Here is a 20,995-nt window from a genome sequence, read left to right as displayed (position 1 = left end):
CTTAACTACGAGAAATACTTCAGAAAAGAAGAGATGCAGTAGCCTGTAACACCGAGGAGTGAAACAAAAATCGACAAAGGTATTTATACATGTTGTTTGCACGATAAGCACGCAAGTAATGTGGGGATCCCTGGAGAAAAGACGACGTTCTTTTCGCGTAATAGTACTGCGGAAATGTAGAGAACCAACATTTGAAAGTGACTACAGAAGGCTTCTACTGCCACCAACTTACAGTTCACGTAAGACGAAAAAGATAAGATTGGAGAAATTAAGACTCGTACCGAGGCATATGGACAGTCGGTTATCCGCCGCTCTGTTTGCGAGTTGCATAGCAAAGGAGATGACTGTTAGTGGTAGGAGGTACGTTCTGACATACACCATACGCTGACTTGCCGAATATGTAGATGTTGGCGTTACAAATAGACTTGGACTCGGCAGCCAAACAACACCACACACGTTCTCCTGACCACTAAAGACATGCGATCATTTCACAGCAGTGATGAGAAGTACCTCGATTTATTTCTGATGTTACAATTTCGTAGCAGGTTCACTGACTCAAATGTTGTAAACATTTTATTGTTATGAATTTTCAGCCTGATTAGCAACAAACTTGTCTAGTATACAATTGTTATAAAAGTTCCTTTACTGTTATTGCATTAAAATGAATGATATTGACCTTGAGAGCCGTTAAACATTTAACGTGCCCTACATGGAAACGGTGGTAGGGTCAGACTTAAATGTATAATACTCATACTTCTACAGAAAAAAGTATAACACTCGTTCTTATATAGAAAAATAAAACTATCCACGGATGGTAGCTATAATGTTTTAGTTATCATTAACAGAATGTTCCGTGGAGTTTTGGTAGAATATTTTACACAATTCTTCACATTTTACAAAAATGCAGCAAATGAAGTAGGCGAAATCGGATGCAAACGTCTAAAACCGGTGTGTGACAGGAAGTGCAAAATGACTCAGCATTAATGGCTGGAGGACAAATGTAAGGGTTTAGAAACATGTATTAATAGGAGAAAGATAGACGTTGCCTACACAAAATTTAAAGAGGCCTTTCGAGAAAAGAGAAGCATCTTCATAAATACAAGATCTCAGATGGACAACCAATCGTAAACAGGGGCTGGAGAGCTGAAAGGAAGAAGCAGTGCGTAGAGGGTTTGTACAAGGGAGATGAATTTGAAGGCAGTATTATAGCAATTGGAGAGGATGTAGGTGAAAACGAGACAGGAGATACAGAACCGTGAGAAAAGTTGAAACAAGCCCCCTGGAGTAGTCGAACTTTACTAAGCCCTGGCAGAGCCAGCGACGACACAACTCTTCCATAGTCCAAGACTAGCGAAATACCCCAGACATAAAGAAGAATATAATACACTCCTGGAAATTGAAATAAGAACACCGTGAATTCATTGTCCCAGGAAGGGGAAACTTTATTGACACATTCCTGGGGTCAGATTTGGATATACCGTGCACTATTCAGTGTCCCCTCGACGATCACCAGAGGTGTACGGCCAGTGTAAGAGATCGATCCCCACAACATGATGCCGGGTGTTGGCTCTGTGTGCCTCGGTCGTATGCAGTCCTGATTGTGGCGCTCATCTGCACGGCGCCAAACACGCATACGACCATCATTGGCACCAAGGCAGAAGCGACTCTCATCGCTGAAGACGACACGACTCCATTCGTCCCTCCATTCACGCCTGTCGCGACACCACTGAAGGCGGGCTGCACGATGTTGGGGCGTGAGCGGAAGACGGCCTAACGGTGTGCGGGACCGTAGCCCAGCTTCATGGAGACGGTTGCGAATGGTCCTCGCCGATACGCCAGGAGCAACAGTGTCCCTAATTTGCTGGGAAGTGGCGGTGCGGTCCCCTACTGCACTGCGTAGGATCCTACGGTCTTGGCGTGCATCCGTGCGTCGCTGCGGTCCGGTCCCAGGTCGACGGGCACGTGCACCTTCCGCCGACCACTGGCGACAACATCGATGTACTGTGGAGACCTCACACCCCACGTGTTGAGCAATTCGGCGGTACGTCCACCCGGCCTCCCGCATGCCCACTATACGCCCTCGCTCAAAGTCCGTCAACTGCACATACGGTTCACGTCCACGCTGTCGCGGCATGCTACCAGTGTTAAAGACTGCGATGGAGCTCCGTATGCCACGGAAAACTGGCTGACACTGACGGCGGCGGTGCACAAATGCTGCGCAGCTAGCGCCATTCGACGGCCAACACCGCGGTTCCTGGTGTGTCCGCTGTGCCGTGCGTGTGATCATTGCTTGTACAGCCCTCTCGCAGTGTCCGGGGCAATTATGGTGGGTCTGACACACCGGTGTCAATGTGTTCTTTTTTCCATTTACAGGAGTGTAATTTCAGTTACAACCAAAGTGCTGACAGGTGAGAATATTCCGAACTGTCAGTTTGGTAAGTCATGGTTGCATAATACTGACAAGAAGTTACAGGGCAAGGTGAATCATCAAAGGACCGGATGTGGATTAACCCCGGTACGGGGAATTTCGGCAACGGACGATCGCGTAGAAGGACAGACAACGCTCCAAGAAATGGTGCAGTGTCAGACTGTCTTAAGGATGGCTAACTTTTGCCCCTTGGGTAACAGAACTGAGAATAGAAAGAGTATGAGTTATTGTTCTTTGTATGCGTGTGTTAATTTCTGAATCATTATGTTGAACTGTGAAATGTTTGGAGCTATTGAATACTTCGTGTATTGTGATTACGAAATAAACTTAGCCTTCACGTAACTTTGATTAGAATTTAATCTGGGGATTTTGTTACCATTATCTTAACGCTGCCCACGCAACTTTATTGCATTTGATAAGGGTATTTTCTGTCTGTGTGCTAACTGAATATCGCAGGACCAATGTCGTTATTTTAAATGCCTTTTCTTAAATAAACGATAAATAAACGATACTTAGCATAATTATGTGTCGTCTACGTCAATAACACGAATTCTAATAGAACCCTCGTGATTAAATTTTTCATTTAAATTTATTTTGTATTAGTATACATTTTCTTAACTAGCAATTCTAGGCAATGCTTAGACTATTTGACACGAGGATCACAGCTACAGAGTATTATTTGCAGCGAAACAGCTGCTGGCCATGGAAGCAGACGTGCGCTGGTCGGCTCTACTGCGGCTGTATCGAGCTATTATTTTAAATACAGCCGTTCCTAGCCCAAGTACGACTAACCACAGGTAAAGTCCCAACTCGGCTGCTCGTGTGAGATGCCGTTAGAAGAGCAACTTCACTTGCTTTAACCGTTAGGTGCGATTGCATAAGGAAGATCAATTTGGATTCTGGAGAAATGTGGGACACACGGGATAATACTGACTGTATGACTTGTCTTACAAAACAGAGAAAGCGTTTGACAATGTCGACTGGAGCACACTACTTGAAATTCTGAAGGTAGCACGAGTAAAATACAGCGAGCAAAAGGCTATTGGCAAGTTGTACAGAAACTATGCCGCTGTTTATAAGAGTCGTAATGCATGAAAGGGAAGAAGTAGTAGATAAGGGAGTGAGATAGGATTGTAGACTATCCCCGATGTCATTCAATCTGTAGTTTGAGCAAGCAGCAAAGGAAACCAAAGAAAAATTATGAGTACGAATTAAAGTTAAGGAAGAAGAAACAAAAACTTTGAGCTTTCCTGGTGACACTGTAATTCTGTCAGAATCACCAAAATACTTGGAAGAGCAGTTGAAAGAGATGGACTGTGTCCTGAAAGCAAGATGCAAGATGTACAGCAACCAAAGCAAAACGAGGATAATGAAATGTAGTCCAATTAGATTGGCTGATGCTGAGAGAATTAGATTAGGAAACGAGACACTGAAAATAGCTGAGTTTTGCTATTTGGGGAGCAAAATAACTGGTGATGTCTGAAGTAGAGAGGATAATTTATAAAATTTAGACTGACAATGGCAAGAAAAACATTTCCGAGGAAAGGCAGTTTGTTAACACCGAATAAAGACTTAAGTGTTAGGAAGACATTTCTGGAAGTAAAACATGGACGGTAAACAATTTAGAGAATATGAGAGGTGAAGCTTTCGAAATATGGTGCTATAGAGATATGCTGAGGATGATATAGGTAACTCAAGTAAGTAATTGGGAGGTACTGATTGGAATTGGAGAGAAAAGAAATTTATAGCACACGCTGACTAGAAAAAGGGATCAGCTGATGGGACACGTTCTGAGATATGAAGGTTTCTCCAGTTTAGAACTAGAGGGAACTACGTAGGGTAATGGTCGCAGAGGGAGACCAAGAAATGAATACAGTAAGCAGATTAAGAAGAATGTGCGTTCCAGTAATTAATCGGAGATGAAGAGGCTTGCACAGAAGACAGTAGCATTAGGAGCTGCATCAAATCATGTTTGGGCTGAGTTCACAGAACCAACATTTTACTCAATTTAAATCGGAAATCACGTGACATTGCGGTAGTATTCCACAGCATTTACTATTTTATAACCGATTTTAGACTGTTGCGCTATCGTGAGGTACAAAGATGAAAACAGTGTTTCTAGGACTTGATGAAAGAGTGATTACGTAATATTTTGAATAGGTACCCTTGTCCGGAAAGGTGATTCAATGAAGCTACATAGCGTCGAAGCTATAGGTGCTGGTGACAGTAAATGTGTTCCGTGATGACGTTACAAATTTTCAAGGATGATGGAAAAGGAGAAATGAATAAATGTGAGCTAAGGATCTATGGTTTGGTAATGAAAGAGTCGAAAATTATAAGCAAAACAGTTCTGACATTTGTGACAGTGGAACACATACGTATACCTGTATTGTGAATTTTAAAATTTTCCCTGCGAATTGAATGTTGAAACAAATTTCGCGTCTGCAGCCGTTCGTTGTTTAATCCATTTCGCAATATTTCGACCGGGCACTTGCCAGTAATCTTCAGGCGAACCATCGAAGACTGACGAAGACTTGCTCCGTGCTGCCCTGTATAGTGCGATGAGATTATTCGGCGCACGCGTCAAAATCCAAGTTAACAGACAGACCACACTTCCTGGTGGCAGCGCCCTCGCTGCCGGTGGATCCGTGGAGGTCAGCTGTCCTCTTACGTTACAGCTCATCGTGGTCGTAGGCGCACTGTGTAGTCTTCGACTGGAACAAATCGCGGTATGACGGGATTCCACGCACTGTCCAACTGATAGACGCTATCACGGTGCATCAGATTTTCCCCCAGGCGTATTTCTACGCATTTTTTAATACCGCAGTTCCAGAAAGATGTAGCTATGGTCTGAATCACAATTTTGTCATAATCAATTGAATTTCCAGTGGAATTACAATGTTCGCCAATAGCGGACTTGTTTGTTTGCTAAAGACCAAGTTGGTTGGTTGGTTGTTTTGGGGAAGGAGACCAGACAGCGAGGTCATCGGTCTCATCGGATTAGGGAAGGACGGGGAAGAAAGTCGGCCATGCCCTTTGAAGGGAACCATCCGGGCATTTGCCTGGAGTGATTTAGGGAAATCACGGAAAACCTAAATCTGGATGGCCGGACGCGGGATTGAACCGTCGTCCTCCCGAATGCGAGTCCATTGTAAAGACCAAGTGTAATCCTGATGTTCAGTACAGCGTTCTTTCACAGTGCGTGTGGTCCGGCCATATATAAGCTATACCATAAGCCAGTCTTCCGTAATAACAAGTGGACCAAGGTCTGCAAACTTAGACGGCAGACAGAAAGTCACTTTCACATCAAACTTAACGAGCATTCTTGCTATTTCAAACGAAATGCTGCCCACAAAAAGAAGGAAAGATCAAGATTTTGCCGGCGTATTCTCCTCTTTCGTGCTGTTAATTTGCTGGGTGGAATATCCATTCTTTCTAAACACCGTCATTAGGTAATCAAACTCTTTACTGCAACTATCTAGATCAGAGCGCGGTGATCTCTGAGTACGAGAATTTTAAGCAGGCTCATATTTTGCGCCGGGTGAGGACAACTGGACGCTTGCAAATACAAATCAGTATTCGTGGGCCTACGCTATACCGAATAGGCCAGGGAGTCACCATTCTTTCGTCTAACCAAGGCCTCCAAGAAAGGCAGACAACCATCTTTATTTCCATGGTGGACCGCATGTTGTTACGAATGGGATTCGGTGGTGGGGAAACTCTGTACAATTATCTTCTCCATGATACACGCTACGAAACTGTTGCCCACATACGGTAACACAGAGGACAACTAAGTTCCGCCCTCCCACCAAAGATGCCGCTGCTGCCGTGAAGTGTGGTCCGCCTGTCAAATTGTATTTTGACGCGTCTGCGGAATACTCGCAGCGCGCTGTGTAGATCGGAACGGATCAAGACTTAGTCAGTCTTCAATGTTTCACTTGTGAATGACTGGCAGGTGTCCAGTCGAAATATCGTCCTGTGAATTAGACGACGACCGACTGCAAGCCAGACATTTGTCTGAACAATATTCGGTACTATTGTTACTAACGTTGTAGCATGGGCTACTTTCAGAGGAGATAGTGTGGACCAAAGCAAGAAAAAATATCTAGTAAACATTGGCTCTGAAAAGTGTATCTCGAGAGCGACGAGTACACGTTAGTAGGGGAGAATGTGTTTCACAGTAGCGAAGACTAACAAGTGCTGATAGATACTTAGGTATGCATTTTGGATCCCACGTGTCTTATACTTTTTGTATTGTTTTGGTCCATACTACCACCTCTGAATGTTGCATGCCCTACATTCTTAACAATAACACTACTGATAAATGTATTCGATTGTCAATGATATAAGAATGATATTCACTTGTTACTTTCGACTAGTTAGATCCCGGACCACGGACCCTACCTCAAATTGATACAATTATTCGTCTCTATCATTCTTTAAAGCCCGTAACATCACCGTGAAATCACCCTGTCCAGGCCGCGGCGCCTGTAACTCTGACGCTCTGTAGCATAGTTGGATTACGTCTCCGGACATGGGTTCCTATTCAAAATGCTATTTAATCCCTCCCCGCTGCCAGTCCTAGAAATTTGTAACGGGAATTTTTGAATACCCTGTACGTGTGGCTGTGAAACTTCTGTGGTATCAGAGATTTTAAAATAGTGCAACTATACTATACCTCAGCTGATTCCAAAAGATAACTGTTCTTATCGCTGGCGTCACATTTTTAATGAAAGGATACCTATCGTTATAGTCATCTTTGGAATTAATTGAGAGACTCTGTAGTTGCACTGTTTTAAAATCTTTCATCCCACAAAAATTTCACAGTCACACACATATGTCCTTGTACTTGACGATGGAATAAGAGCCGAAAAGCCGGTTTGTAGAATAATAGATACTGTAGACTCATAGAACAGTGTTGCTCGTTTTTTAAAATTCGTAATTTTAGTTATCATGTCAAAAAATAAAGTGTCACAATTAAGTTGTTGTTTATTTGCATGTGCTGGCTCTCAGTGCTGGTACACGTAGAAACTGTAGCGCTTCACTAGAGGAGCGAGATACACATCGCGCCTCCCTTTGATGGAGTGGAGCGCGGTGCGGCAATTTGTTTCTGGCAGTAGAGGGTTGGGTTCGGCTGTGTCAGACCAGTCCACAGCGCTAATGAAATCATTTTTATTAGTGGGCTTCGCCATTTTGTTTTGCCTGCTCTAGAGCCGTTGTACCAAAGCGTGGCACAGAATTTCAGTATGTACCAGGACTTCAGGCACGTACCAAAAAGTAATAACTGCGTAACGTTGTTTTTTCTAGGTATGATGAAACATTTATGAGCTGTAAAGAACTACTGCATAAGACAGGAAAAAAACGCACAGAAATTTTCTTAGACCGCAGAAAGACGGTGTTATAAGCAAGTACGAAGGGGGACCCAGAAGAAACCGGATTCCAAGGGCGCTGCCAATCGTAGACGTAGTGCAGGGTTCTCACTCTAGACCTTCATGAAACAGCTGTGCAGATGGCGTCGCTGTAGAGCTGAATGTGCAAGTGTGGTATTGTGTTTCTCTGACTGTTGGCGGGTTACCTATGCGAAGTCGTTATGGCAACTTTAAATGAACAAAGAGTGTGTGCGAAATTTTGTTTCCTGCTTAAAAAAACTGCAACGGAGACACACCGAATGCTTCAGGAAGCTTTCCAGGAGGGCGCTATGAACCGCACACAGGTTTTTCGAGTGGTTTGGGCGCTTTAAACGTGGTGAGACGTGTGCTGAAGACCAAGATCGTTCTGGACGCCCTTCAACATCGCGAAGTGAGGAGGACATTGAAAAGGTCTTGCAAAAGATCAACGAGGATCGTCGCCACACGATCGACCAAATTTCAGGAGAGACACGAATCAGTTGGAGGTCGTGGCACCGGATTTTGAGTGAGGATTTGCACATGAGACGTGTTGCTGCTAAACTCGTTCCGCGCCTTCTCACACAGGAGCAAACAACCACCCTCGTGAATGTGTGTCAGGACTTGAAAACAGAGATCCAAATTTCTTGAACAAAGTCATAACAGGGGATGAGAGTTGGTGTTACCGGTATGACCCAGAAATCAAGCAAGCGTGAAGCTGGTGGAGGACTCCCAACTCTCCCAGACCAAAAAAAGCAAGGCACGTGAGGTCAAATGTGAAGACGAAGATCAGTCTTTTTCGATGCTCGTGGAATTGTGCATCGGGAATTCGTAAGCAGCACTTTTACTTGGGTGTTTTAAGGCGTCTGCGAGAGGATGTGAGGAGGAAACGCCCGGAACTTACACGATCAGGTGACTGGTTTCTGCATCATGACAACGCTGCAGTACACACGGCCTTACGAGTGACCCACTATTTGGCATCTCAGAGGTGGTCTGTTTTTCCCCACGGTCCGTAATCACCGGACATAGCCCCGTGCGACTCTTTCCTACTGCCACGAATGAGGAAAACGCTGAAAGGGGAGCGTCATGACCACGTGGAGGCGGTAAAAACAGCTTCGCAAAGGGCACTGGACAACATCAAACTTGAAGAGTTCCAAACATACTTCCAACAGTGGGAAAAGAGACTTGACCAGTGGATCGCATGTAATGGAGAGTATTTTGAAGGTGATTGAAGTAATTTTGTCGATAGGTTCATCAATAAATGTTTTATGACAACATTCCGGTTTCTTTTGGGTTACCGCTCGTAGCATATGGAAGCATTTCATAAAGGGAATTAATCTTCTTCAAGCATAGAAAATATTTCGTAACATATGCAGCGTGGAGTAGAATTCCGAGATCAAACCTCGCTAACCATCCGGTGTCACCGACAGACTGTTTCGTTGCATTTCAGTGACTCCATGTGTGGATGTCATAATGGTTAAGCAGATTTTCAGCGCGCCACTAACCCGGCAGCTATTTTCAGCCCTCCCAAACTTGAACCGCTCTTTCTCCTTGAAGTAATCTGCTGTCCTCACAAGGTTGTGTACATCTCGTTCCAGACCTCCCTCCGATGACACACCCTTCAACACAACACGCAGTCGAAGCTGAATGCTCAGCTATCGTTCTGGACGAAGTAAACTGAGGTAAAAAGAATGGGTTATGAACGCAGAGGCTTTCACATATAAGTGTATATCTTTCTTAAACAGTCTTTCGACTGGTTTGATGCAACATTCCGGTTTTCCGACCTTATTGTAATCTTGGGATCTCTCCGAAACAACTGTATCTAAATTTTGAAATGTGTTTCATACATTGTATTATTTTGCTGCCCATACTGTTCCATCACTTTCATTCTCCGCCAGTAAAAAAAACCTTGGTGCTTTAACAGATGCTACCCTAACAAGTGGCTTTTTCTGGTGAGGATCCCCTACAGACTTCCTTCTTCATCAGTTTTTTCTAATAATTTTTCTGTCTTACCTAATTTTAAGTACATATCACTACATTTAAGATGTTTACGGGTTAGTAATGTCATAATCCTCATTCACACCCATTCAATTTTGTACTTCAGTTGTAAACCACGAATTTCTTATTGAGTTCATATGTAAGAATTTAATGGTTCGCAACTCATTTACTTATCTTTATCATTTCACTATCTCATCTGCTAGGTCAGGTCCTGTGTGAAGGGTCTATGCACAACAACTATTTAACTGGTGTTGTGTGTATTTTGTGCGTATAATATCTGTTTCGACCAGCTAGATTTTTGTTATTATACTGAAAAGCTTTGCTAACTTTGTTGAAAGTCGAAATTATCAGTCTAAATAAGTGATCATCACCGGAGAGGTCACAGTATTGTTTATCAACGTGGTCTTTTGTCACTCAAATGGGGAAAATGCAACAGCTTTTACTTTGATGCCTTTTCTTGCCTGCGCACAGAATGTTATGGGAGTAATTGTGAGGCGATCGTAAAGTGAAGTCTCAGGCAGTCGCCTGCAAAGAGATGTCGTTGTGTACAGTGAAATGTGCTGCGCAGTGTAGAACGAGAAGTTTAAATGAGTTTAATTGCAATAGTAAGTCGTCTCTTTTATATTGTCTCCTTAGATGCAAGGTTCTGAGCGTATAAAAAAATTAAAAATCATTAATTACAAGAATTCAGCAAATGTAATAGTTGTTGCAGTTGTTGTTGTTGTCTACAGTCCCAAGATTGGTTTGCTGCAGCTCACCATGCTACTCTGTCCTGTCCCTTCCTCTTCATTTTTGAATATCTACTGCAACTTACATCCTTCTGAATCTACCTACTATATTCGGCTTTTGATCTCTCTCTACGATTTTTACACCAAACACTTCCCTCCAATATGAGACTTGTAAGTCTCAGAATGTGGTCTATTAACCGATTCCTTCTTTTAGTCAGATTTCTTGTCTCCTCAGTTCTGTTCACTATCTTGTCGCTATTCACATAATCTTCAGGATTCTTCTTATTAAAAAACTCTTTAATTTTCTTCATGTCTAAACTGTTTATCGTCCACGTTCCAATTTCTTACATGGCTGCACTCTGGACACACACCTTTAGAAAAGACTGTCTAACGCTCACATTTGTATTCGATGATCACAGATTTCTCTTCTTCAGAAACTATTTTCTTGTCATTACGAATCACCATTTTATATTCTGCCTACTTCGTCCATCATCAATTATTTTGCTCCCCAAATAGCAAAACTAGCTCACTACTTTAAGTTTCTCAGTTCCTAATCTAATTCCCTTAACATTACGTGACTGAATTCGATGACGTTCGATTATCCTTGTTTTGCTTTTGTTGATGTTCACTTTACATCCCCATTTCCAGGTACGATCCATTCTTTTCTGCTGCTCTTTCATATCCTTTGTTGTCTCCGACAGAACTGAAATGTCAACGCCAAACCTCAAAGTATTTATTTTTTCTCCGAAATTTAGTTCCTACTCAAGATATTTTTTGTTTCCTTTACTGCTTGTTTAATGTGCCGATTGAATAACATTGGGGATTGGTTACAAACCTGTCTCGTTCGCTTCTCAACCACTACTTCGTACTCTTATCTCTAGATTCTTATAACTGCCCTCTGTTTTTTGTACAAGTTGTAAATAGCGTTTATGAGGGTTATTTCGGCTGTCTCGTACATCTTGCTCACCAAACGGAGGCGTTTCGTTATGGCTGTCTCTCTGCAGTTCTGACGGAATGCATCTACTCCTAGGACTCGTTTCGATTTGGGTCTCTCAATGCTTTGCCAAATTTTTTTCGCAGTATCATATCGCCCATCTCTTCCTCATCTGGTTCCTCCTCCATTTATATAATACTGCTTTCTAGTTCACCTCCCTTGTATAGACTCTATACATACTCCTTCCACCGTACAGCTTTCCCTTGTTTTCTTAGGACAGACAGATTTTCGATATGAGCTTTGGTCTTCATACAGATGCTTCTCTTTCTCCAAAGGACTTTTTAATTTTGCGGTAGATGGTATGTATCTTTCCCTGGTGAAATATGCTTCTAAAACCAACTTTTGTATTCTAGTCATTCTGCTTATCCATTTTGCACTTCTTGTCAATCTCATTTTTTGGACGTTTGTATTCTGTTTCACCTGTTTCTTTGCTGCTTTTGTATTTTCCCCTTTCATTAGCTAAATTCAATATCACCCCCATTATCCAAGGATTTCTACTAGGCCTTCTGTTTTTACCCATTTGATCCTCCTGTGCCTTCACTGTTTCATCTCTTAAAGCTGCCCGCCTTCCACTACATTCCCCTGTTCAAGTCAATCTTAGCCTAATGCTCCCTCATCAATTACTGTTCTTTCAACTTATGCAGGTCACATATCCATAATTTCCCACCTTTTTCGGAATTTCTGCAGTTTTAATGTAATGTTCATAACCAGTAACCTGTGGTCCGAGTCACTATCTGCAACTGGAAATGTCCTGCAATTTGAAATTTGGTTATGAACACTCTGACTTACCATTATATAATCACTATGATACATTCTGTTGTCCCCAGATTTCTACCGCGTATACAACCTCCTTCCTTGAGTCTTTAACCAAGCGTTAGCGATGATTAACTTACATGGTCTGTGCAAAATACTACCATGTGGCTACACCTTTCATTCTTTTCCCCCGGTCCATACACACCAACTATCTTTTCTTCTCTTCATTCTCCTACTATTGAACTCCAGTCTGTCATCACAATTAAACTTTCATCTCCCTTAACTATCTGATTAATTTCTTTAATCTCATCACAAACTTCTTCGTCTCGTCAGCATCTGCGTAGCTAATTGATATATGAACTTGTTGTATTTTGGTAGGTATGAGCTTCGTATGTATACTGCCTACGATAATGCGTTCACTATGGTGTTGATGGTAGCTTACCATGATTCCTGTTTTCTTATTCATTAGTAAACCAACTCCCAAATGACATCTATCGCGCTACAGTCTGGAACGCGCGACCACTGCGGTCGCAGGTTCAAAAATGGCTCTGAGCACTATGCGACTTAACTTCTGAGGTCATCAGTCGCCTAGAACTTAGAACTAATTAAACCTAACTAACCTAAGGACAACACACACATCCATACCCTGGGCAGGATTCGAACCTGAGACCGTAGCGGTTGCTCGGTTCCAGACTGTAGCGCCTAGAACCGCATGGCCACTCTGGCCGGCGTCGCAAGCTCGAATCCTGCCTCGGGCATGAATGTGTGTGATGTCGTTAGGATAGTTAGGTTTAAGTAGTTCCAAGTTCTAGGGGACTGATGACCTCAGAAGGTGAGTCCCATAGTGCTCAGAGCCATTTAAATCATTTGACCCCTATCTGACTTTGTATTTACAACTCTGTATTCACCTGACCAGGAACACTATTCCACTTGCCACCAAATTTCACTAATTCTCACTATATCTAACTTCAAACTATCCATTTCTCTTTTTAAATTTTCTAATCTACCCGTTAGATTCAGGGATCCAACATTACACACAGCAGTCCGTAAGTATTGGGACAACCTGTGTACCACCCCAAAGTACCATTATCGAAGATGTCGGAGAAGACGTCATCCAAGGTGGCGACTGTGATGTCGTTAAAGATGGCGGATTTTGGTGGGAAGTTTTAATTTTGGTGGGAATGTGCCACGCACACCGCCCCCAGAAAAAATGGCGGGAAGTTCAAATTCCAACAGGACAGTGCACCACACCCCGGTTATCTCTACTAAACAAAGAAGATCGCGGGAAAATATCGCACATTGGCTGCCTCCACTAACCTAAGTCACCCGACCGCCATTTCCTCCTATGATCTGGCGCCAAGTTTGAATTTTGGCACTAAACAAAGGTCACCTGGTGTTTCGCTGCTAAGGTAACAAAATGGCGCAGAAGAAAGGACACTTGTACTATGCTTAGTCACCCGACTGCCACCTCCTTCTAATGTTTGTGGGAAAAGGACTTGGACATAAGTCTTTATTTAATCATTTTCATACAGTATGGCCATCCACTGTGTTGACCACGAGGTCCGCACTCCAACTGACTTAGTACACATCGCCACGGCCAGAGGGTGCTACCGTGACCTTAGCTGATGACACAAGTACCGCCATAGAGGCAAACATTGTGTTCTCCACGAGGCCTAGTAAATATTGACACCACCAGAGAGCACTACCGTGGACTTGGAACGAATTTTCGCGAATGCCACGCCCACCTCCTGGTGAACACAATGGATGGCCGTACTGCATGAAAATGATTAAATAAAGACTTATGTCCAAGTACATTCCGCACAAATGCTTAAGAGGAGTTGATGGTCGGGTGACTGAGGTTAATACAAGTGTCCTTCCTTTCGCTACATTTTGTTACCGTAGCAGCAAAACCCCAAGTGACCTTAGTTAACTGCTAAAAATCAAACTTGGCGCCAAACAGCTATTTGTATCGCTGAGGCATACAAGCCACCCCACCGACTGCAATGCCCATGGTTCATGACAGAGGGAGTGTAACAGTTATGAGAAAGAAATATCGATATTTGGAGCTATATTTGCTGTCAGAGACGTGTATATACAGAAATGTGATGTTTCACTGGTTCTCGTAGAGTAAATTTGTGCATTATTAGAATCACTAGAAAATTTTCGTTACTGTAGAACTGTAACGGGAAGATCAGTTATAGCAGTAATCCCTACGTCTGAACAATAAATTAGTTTTCTAAAAACTACGCTGATGTCACAGTAAATTATTCTTTTAATCTTCATCATTTCCTATACTCATAATCGTGCGTTGCTTAGAAATAAATTTATGTATTGCTTAATATTTGAAGAGTAAAGTGACCGTCGTGTAGCATAAGTTTCAATTCACTGCTCTCTGCTTAAAGTGGATACGATCTGTTGGCTTTCTTTTGAATATTACTATTTTATTAGCCTAGTAAACTGAAAAAACCACTACTGATGTGCTTACATATAAAGAATGGTTGCAATGTTAACTTTTCTCGTGGTAAATTGGCTTTTAATGCCTTGGAACATCGAACAGAAACAGTTAAGATTTACATTTGCCTACATTTCATTTTAATAAGATTAAATTATTCCGACTGCAAAAAGGTTTTGGAATTGTGCTTGCTGGAACTGACTTGGTTTCGTCTAAAGCAAGCGCGTTTGGTTTCACTACGATCAGCAAATGTCTTTTTAACAGAGATCCAGAAATATTTTTCCTTTGTCCATCCAGGACATCCGATCGTTTTGTCCATTAGGTAATGTTTGTCATGGGGATTTTTTTCAAGTAAGTTTCCCGCCCATGTGTGAATCCTGGTATCTCACACACTCACTCACTCACTGGTCATACCGGACTCGAGAGTCCATTACCTCAGCAACGTATTTTCGCCATCTGTCCCTGTCTTGGGGTATTTCCTTCCATTCACCTTCAATACCTAGGCTCCTCAAATCAGCCTTCACATTGTCCTCCCATCTACGCCTCAGTCTCCCCACAGGACGTTTTCTCTCTAAGTGCCCTACCAGTACACTTCGCGCTGCGCTGCCCTCGTCCATTCGAGCTACGTGACCCGCCCACCGCTGCCTACGTGATTTAATAATACTGGTTAAGTCAGGGCTTGAATAGAGTTCGTGAACCTCTTCGTTATGTAGTTTTCGCCACTCTCCGCTAATGTCATCCCTTTTTGCTCCGAAAATGTTCCTCAAAATTATGTTTTCAAATACTCGAAACGGCTTTTCATTTTTCACAGTGAGAGACCAAGTCTCACACCCATACAGCATAACCCGTAGAATAATAGTTTTGTATATTCTAATCTTTAAATTCCTAGACAATATCCGTGATGAAAGTAATCTATAGAGTGAGAAGTAGCACGCATTTCCCTCCCGTAATCTCTTCTTCAGTTCGAATTCAATCTCATTTCTCGAAGTGATGTCCATGCCTAGTTAGTTAAATGTGTTCAATTTTTCAAACTGCATATCTCCAACTCTTAACATTTCCTGATCTACTGCTGTTGGCATTTGGTGGTAACCAGGTATTTAGTTTTGTCTTCACTTATCCTTAGACCTACATCTTCACTAGCCTTGATTAACGCATTCGCGTTTGCTGTTACAGATTCTTTCCTATCGCTAATGATTTTTAGATCATCTACATACCCTGATATCTTAATATGTCTATTTAACTCCACACCCTCTGAGTTATCTGCTGCCATTCGTACAATATATTCTAGGACTAAATTAAAAAGTAGTGGAGACAGGGAATCTCCCTGCTTAAGTCCGTTCTTTATTAGAAATTCTTCTGACTCCAATTTCCCAACGCGTACTCTACCTGTAACGAGATGGAGAACAAAAAGCTGCCTAAAATAGAATTCAGGCAAGCAGTGAAGTGCCAGTGAAAAGTGTTATAACGACTGCCTCAGGATTGTTCACAAGACGGTTCGAAAATTCGCGACAGTATCTGCAGCACCCTTCGTCACATTTTCTTTGTTTGTCTGTGAGCCATATTGTTTAATGGATTTTTGTCAATTCCTTGCGACAGTTCTATGTTACATTCGGCCAGTAAGGCTACGTCGTCGGCGAAGTTACTACTATCATCATTTCTCCTCATTACTTCTATTCTCTTTTCAAAATTTTGATTCATTCCAGTGTGTTCTAAAGCCAGTTGACTCTTCTGACAAAATTCACGCTCTAGTAATGGATGACATACGTCATCCAAATCAACCACTCTCCATTCTTCTAAAGTGCAGTCTTACTATCGCGAACTTGGCCTAGGAACTTCATCTTCCGCTTCCAGCACTTCCAGAAGTGTGATTTGTCAGATTAATCTTCGAATTGTTTTCACCAATATGTAATAACCTTCACACAAGATGTCAGTGTTTGTGATATCTCGAATTAATGTGTGAAATAAAAATTTGCACATTCTGGAACCACTCGATTTTCTGTCAAAACTCGCGCTGTAGTAATGGATGACATACGTCACTCAAATCAATCACTTACCATTCTTCTAAAGTGCATCAGAAAGTCGGCAATATACAGGTGTAAGACACAGGCATTGAGGAAAAAGGTGAAGAAGAAACAGCACTTACTTGAAATTTAATTCGACAGGATAACAGGAATGCTCATTTGAAGCAAAAAACTTCTAATGGACATAGTCCCTATTCCGAAAGATCTCAGAGACAGAAAACATTTAATGCACATTTGTGGTTTGTATCTACGGCTTCTCCGATAATAGTGCCAGCGCTGGCATCCAACAATACCGTCGGCGCTTTCCGATTCGTCGAATTTCTGTTCGTAATGTGTTTGTCAAAGTTTTCAGCTTATTACGTGAAACAGGTCTTCTTAAAAAACCTTGTTATTCTTCTGAATGAATAGTTCAACGACTAGTGCAGGAACAGGCTACACGTTGTTGAAATTCTGCAGTGTCGTCCCACTACCAAGATTGGATTGGATTGTTTGGGGGGAAGAGGCCAAACAGCGAGGTCATCGGTCCCATTGTATTAGGGAAGGACGGGATAGGAAGTCGGCCGTGTCCTTTCAAAGGAACCATCCCGGCATTTGCCTGGAGTGATTTAGGGAAATCACGGAAAACCTAAATCAGGATGGCCGGACGCAGGATTGAACCGTCGTCCTCCCGAATTCGAGTCCAGTGTGCTAACCACTGCGCCACCTCGCTCGGCCCCACTACCAAGACACAACGACTCTCTGCAATTATCACTATACGTCAACATAGCAAATAGTCCTGCGACAGGAAAAGCCACGTATAACACTGCTATACGCGGAACTGTGAATGGGGTGTAGATATGTCGTATGATGTTACAACTTTTACAGGATTTGAACGTGATGTATGATTGATGGATATGGAAATCACATTAGTTGTGCTTTTCCTAAGAGTTTTCTAGCTGTTAGAAAGAAAGGCACTAGGTGGTTTGTCTAGTGGATTTACTATCGCCAACCTGTTTAGGCTAACAATTGGTCAAGTTTCAGAAGTGTGGAAGAAATAAATTCATCCTACTTCTCTACTGTTGCCCTAACATAACTTCACAAATAAATGTAATTTTTCAGGATATGGTTCTGAGAAAGGCTGAGGAATCTTATCTGTCACTCCCTCATTTATATATAGTTTTGATCTAGAAAGACAACGAATTTTAAATCATCACTGTATGCTAAAATAAATTGTTCCAGGGAGGACGTCTACCGTTGTGTTTTATAGCTAACAAATTAAATACTTAAGTATTCCAACAGTATAATACACACATTTTAATTTATGAAGACTCGTTGCTTATACCTCTTCTCTTAACAAATGATTAGTCAAAACCCAAAGGTAGGATGTGGTAACTCTATACGGTCATTCAGTATTTTTATACAATCCTATGTCAGTGTTACTGAGCTGGATAAGCAATTTTTTTATGACTCTTTCTACTTCACTGAATTTCACTTATAACTGAAAGCGTTTTCTCTCTACTTTAGTCGAAACATATTTACTCACATTCACTTTACGTACTGCCACAAAGATAGTAAGATTATTAAAATCGATAAATTTGTCTACAAAGATCATCTTCAATACTCAAGCAAAATTTCGCTCCAGCTCTTCTAATACATAAATTATACAGTACTTTTACGTTGACTTGAAAAGTTATTTCACAACAATTTGTTTCAAACATTTACCCATAGATGGAAAATAATGCTTGTAGATACTAAATGAAGCACTTAAAATGTTTTTGTAACAGGTTTACTGTGAATAAGTTGAATGATTGGGAATAAAATAATAGGATGAACCAAATTTTATTTTTAACACAAGAATTATTTAAAAAAGTTAATTTTGAATTAATGGTTCACTCTTCCTCTGCTAGTCTAATTACACGATTAATAGTTTCTTTTCTTACCTTTTTTTTTTAGGCGTTGGGTGTGGAGCATAGTAATGGCCGCCAACTACCCGTGGTACGGTATACAAGTTTGTTAAACTATGGACTAGTTAATTCATCTTGGAGTCGTTTTAACGTCCATAACACAGCCCAACAACTTGTACCAAGCCGTAATAATTTAACAATCGTCAGCTCAAACTGTTGTGCAACAACTGTCAGGCATGACACCGCCTGCTCCGTACGGCTGTTGCCTTTTTGACTGCTGCCTACAGATTCTGTACTCTCGTTCACCCTCGCTCTACAGGCAGTGCGCCAAAAACCCAATCAACCTTTTACGCTTCCCACAGTAACTTCCGTACAATACGAAAGCACATAACACATGTCCTACACATTGTCACTAAGCGTCTACCACATTTTACCAGACACGAGATGGAACATCTCAACTGATCTCACCCTATTCTCTGGTTTGGTTGTCGTATTACAATTAACTGGCCACCAATGTCGCCAGACCTTACGCCATTCGATTTTTGTTTGCTGGGTTGAAGGAGTTGTTCAAACAGAGGATGAATCCTCGAGATTAACTGCTTGATCCCATTATGGGTGCTGCTCTCTTCATTAGGGCACTTGCAGAGGCACTCAACAAGCAAGGCAACACCTTCTTTCAACAGTCCACAACTACACTGAAGGCTTCTGCTGCGGCAGCGGCGGCTTCTGATTACGCTTGGCGGTGTGTATCTCGTGTCGCCGTCTCGCCCAGTTGACTGTGTAACGCCGGAAATGCATATCCTCCTATTTCCATGTATTGTACTATAATTTTTTTTTCTTATTTAATTACCTGAAGATATGACGTTTCTGTGTCTTTATATATTGTAATTGTTTTACTATATGTATGTATATATTTATTTATGCATTTATGTCGATGTATAATTGGTTTGTTTTGTAAATATTATTTGTATTTTTACGCTGGGTCCTGCCTAGGGAAAACTATTCTCTCGAACGAATACATCGATAGGTCGTGTGGAGAACCAAAGCGTTTAGTATCTTTGGTAGTGCTAACTCTGCCTCGTGGAGCGCGGGCAGAGCAGAGGGAGTCTGGTGGGAGTAGGGCAGTGGAGCAGGAGTGCTGTGTGACACTCTCTCGAGTTGTCGCACTTTCGGGGTTTGGAGGCATTTAATTGCACTCGACTTGCTATGTTAGTTTCTGACATGGTGTCGCGGACGGAAGGCGTTAGCTGGCCCACATCAAGAACCCGTTTCGTGTGGTGACCGTGTCGAGAAGAAGGCACGGCAAATCCAATTTCTGCAACAGCGACTGCAGACAATGAGTGAGTGTCGGCACCTCCTCGATTGACTACTTCAAACCTTCAATCAACCAACAACGAAGACCGGTAGCACATAAAGTTTTAGAACTATATGGCAGACCTCAGCTTTTCAAACTGTTAAATTTTTCTCACTAAATTACAGCAACTTAGCATGAACCTTTGTTGCTCATTGTCCCAATTGCATTACCAAGCAGGGTCCCTTCCTTTTCCGGAATGAACCTGAGTGTCGTTGAAATTCAGATGTCAGCATTAAAGTAATATCATTCCATTTCATTGCTTTAATTTCAAAGTTCAGTTAAAGTATTCATAGCTGGCTACAATATTTAGATTACACAAGCACAAATTAAGAGTGTGAGTTTTGTTAGCACATTTTAGCTTACCTGTGACTGCAGCTCAGCTTGGTACGTACTAAATGTTACTATTGTTAATTGTTCAGAATCATTTAATTCACGTTCAAAGTTAAATCTCTTATTTCTAAATTGCGTAGATTGAAGTAGTTCTTGAAATGATTGTTGAGGTAGCCCAAGACTAACCTTATTTTACTGAATTTCGTAGTGCTTCGAAACAAAGTTCACTATTAATTTCAGTCACTAAATTAACTTTCAATTTTTTGGTTTTATTAATTTTTTGCTAAATTAACTCAGAGCGTAGCGAAATTTATTACTTCTGACAAACTTTCAGTTTTCACACAGAACATGTCAGCCTTTAATTGACACGCTTTTAGTTCTAATTATATGTGCAGGAATCTTTCATTTTCAGTCATTATAGTAGTTGTCCATAGGACTGGCGACCGTACTTTTCCCCAAATCTCAAATATCCAGTTAACGCCAATTAATTGTTAACGTAACGACTGCACATTTTCTTTCTTTATTAATTTTAGCCTTTTCTCAAAAATAATTTCCACCGACTTCATTTGCATTTTTCCTTTCATTTAGATGTAACCCTTTCCTCCCTCTTTACCGACAAATTAACTTCGGTGACGATTGCTTTTCCCAAATTTCCATTAGGTACACGCGG

The sequence above is a fragment of the Schistocerca gregaria genome, chromosome 5 (assembly GCF_023897955.1).
Source record: "Schistocerca gregaria isolate iqSchGreg1 chromosome 5, iqSchGreg1.2, whole genome shotgun sequence".
NCBI classification, from domain to species: domain Eukaryota; kingdom Metazoa; phylum Arthropoda; class Insecta; order Orthoptera; family Acrididae; genus Schistocerca; species Schistocerca gregaria.
The sequence above is the reverse complement of the archived record's forward strand: the minus strand, read 5'-3'. Positions refer to the sequence as shown.